The sequence below is a fragment of the Muntiacus reevesi genome, chromosome 1, assembly GCF_963930625.1.
Source record: "Muntiacus reevesi chromosome 1, mMunRee1.1, whole genome shotgun sequence".
NCBI classification, from domain to species: Eukaryota; Metazoa; Chordata; class Mammalia; order Artiodactyla; family Cervidae; genus Muntiacus; species Muntiacus reevesi.
The window spans coordinates 38,405,873-38,408,856 of NC_089249.1; the positions used below are offsets into that span (position 1 = coordinate 38,405,873).

Here is a 2,984-nt window from a genome sequence, read left to right on the forward strand (position 1 = left end):
AGAGCTTGAAGTTTAGAAAAGCAAAGCATATGTGTCTAATGTCACAGAGTAAGTAAGAAATAGAAATAAGTTTCAAATTCTGGTCTCTTAACTCTCAGTCCAATGTCAGGCCAGTTGTCCTACAACTACTACCAAGTTAGGTACACGGATGAGGAAAAAAAAAAAACTGAGTGACCAAAATTCAGAGCTTCTGTCTTGCTAAAGAATCCCATGTACTTTATATTTTCCTCTCTGGTGAGGAAAGTCTCCACATGTTCTGCAACGTTGACATGCTCCCATATTCTCACCCTTTCCGGCTCATACTTATTTCCCCTGCAGGAATTATAATAGCCGTATCCTCAGTTACTTCCTTTTTAGAACTTTCTGGAAAAACTGGCCACTGTAGAAGATTACAGCAGTAAATATGCAATGACACAGAGTGACATGAACCCAAGAATTTTCCCCACTGAACCCAGTCTCTAAGCCTCCCATTTCTAGTCCATCCTGCTGCTGCCAGGGGCAAGCAATACCGCTAAGCACACCAGCACTCTTGTAGGATCTTTCTAAAGGTTCCCTGCAAAATGCATTGCTTTTATAACTGCCAGTTAAGTGATGCCTCAACTGCATTTGAGGAAGAGTGGGGACATCCAGTGGCCATGTCGGTTGATAACAACTGAATTATCACTACAGTGATATCTTCTGATTTGATACAAACTCTAGAATTGCAAAGGCTCTTAAAGATTTTTGTTTTCAACAATTTTAAATTACTGCAAAAGGGATATTTTGGTAGCCCTCAAACTTGTATTAAGAGTTCAACTGACAAGTGCATCTCCCCAAGCAATCTTATTTTTCAGATGCCTGGGTCATAGCTTACTGCTCAAAATTATCAACCACATCAAACCAAAGTACATGATGATCTTAACTCTTCCTCCAAAATATCTGAACTTTTAGGCTTTCCAGATGGTGCAGTGGTAAAGAATCCGGCTGTCAATTCAAGAGACTCAGGTTCGATCCCTGGGTCAGGAAGATACCCTAGAGGAAGAAATGGCAACCCACCCCAGGATTCTTGCCTGGAAAATCCCACAGACAGTGGAGCCTGGCAGGCTACAATCCATAGGGTTACAAAAAATCTGACATGTCTGAGCCACTGAGCACTCAATTGACTCCTTGACTCTGTCCATTTACATGGATGACCGTCTGGCCTGAGTGTATGCATTGTACACAAATACTGAATGCAGTCTTCCTTCCAGTATGAAGGGAAATGAAAAAGTTTGAGGGGTCAAGCCATCTCCTTGACCAGCTAGTGCAATTTTGAAGCTGAGATTTTTTAGCAAGGAGGGAACACGTGTCTTTTTAAAAAACTCACTGGCTAATTTATTTCTGGCTGCACTGGGTCTTTGTTGTGCACAGGCTTTCTCTGGTTGTGGAGAGTAGAGCCTGCTCTCTAACTGTGATGCTTGGCCTTCTCACTGCGGTGGCTTCTCTTGTTGCGGAGCACAGGCTCCACGGCATGCGGGCTTTAGTGGTTGTGGTGCACGGGGCTCAGTGGCCCCTCAGCATGGGGAATCTCCCCAGACCAGGAGGGCCCGTGTCCCCTGCATTAGCCAGCAGATTGTTAACCACTGGACCACCAGGGAAGTCCAGAACATGTGTCTTTTAACCTCCCTAGAATAATATTATCGAAAGGTGTTGATGTTGTTCTGCCGTGTGATGAAATAGTTTGGCCAATTAAAAAAAAAGTATATGATATTGCTCTAGAATGCAGCTTAATGACTGTGCCCTTTTTTTTTCCTTCTCATCTCACGGCAAATTCTAAAACCATTTAAAACTCAACGTTCATATTCTTAACTGAATAGGACAGCTCAAGGTAGAGAACAAGATGCACAGATCAAGAATAAGGGAATTCCCAGCATGGAATCTTTGGAGCATACATTGTTGTATCTGCTCTGCAAGTGGCTTTACTCAGGGGCAGCCAGCCTCAAACAAGTGGTGAGTAGGTATGTCAAGTAGGTATGTCTAGTATGTATGTCAGATTTCTCAGTCTTGATCCATCCCCTTGTTTTCTACAATACTCATTGCAGGTCTCAGCACCCTTGCCCTATGGGCCGTTCTCCAACCTTCCTTAATCTTTCCATCCACTACCAAAACTAGCCATGGCATACAGTCACAGGACTCTGCTCCCAGGGCAGTGTTCCTGATAATGAGGAAACCTGATGAAAGACAGTTGCTGGTTGCCAGGATTATTCCTCCAGAAGAATTTTCTCCCAATAGAAGACAATGCCTGATCACAAAGAAATAGCTTCCAATATTGAAATTTCATCCAGGAGTTTAACACTCCATCTCAGAGTTTTATAGACTCTCAGCTACAGTTAAAATCAATCCTGGGACTTTCCTAATAGTCCAGTGGTTTGGACTCTGCACTTCTACTGCAGGGGGCCCAGGTTCAATCCCTAGTCAGGAAATTGCGAGTCCACAAACCATGTGGTGTGCCTGCCCCCCAACAAAGTCCAGTCCTAACTCTTAACCATTAAAATTAAACAGAAGAAATGACGACTTACATTCTGGCATCCAAGAAACTGAATTTTGCTTGACAATCACAAATCATGTTGCATGCGTTGTACTTAATCCCATTGTCATTCACATTCACCTTGAATACAAAGCCCACATAGACAGTTCACCCCTTGATAATTCTTCTAGAATATATTTCCTTTCTGAGGTTCATCAGTGTGATGCATAACTCTGTGGTATACTTCAGGATTGCTTTAGAAAGACTGAGGACCAAGAGACCAGAGTTCCAGCTCCAGTTCTGCTACTCATTAACCATCTGACCCCACATCAGTCAGCATACATTTCAAGTTCACTTTTCTCATTAGATCTCCCAGTATAATGTTATAAAATATACTCTCATCCTATTTCCTTGTTTGGAATTGATTTGTCCAGTGTATGACTACCCTGGGTTGGAAAGATCCCCTGGAGGAGGGCATGGCAACCCACTCCAGTATTCT

At 42.9% G+C, this 2,984-nt stretch overlaps 1 non-coding gene across 1 annotated transcript; it reads left to right on the top strand.

Annotated features, from left to right (window-relative positions):
- The first annotated feature begins 2,368 nt into the window (after positions 1–2,368).
- On the top strand, positions 2,369–2,441 carry TRNAR-UCU (transfer RNA arginine (anticodon UCU)). The gene has a single exon. It is a non-coding gene; the product is annotated as a tRNA-Arg (tRNA).
- Positions 2,442–2,984: the final 543 nt, after the last annotated feature.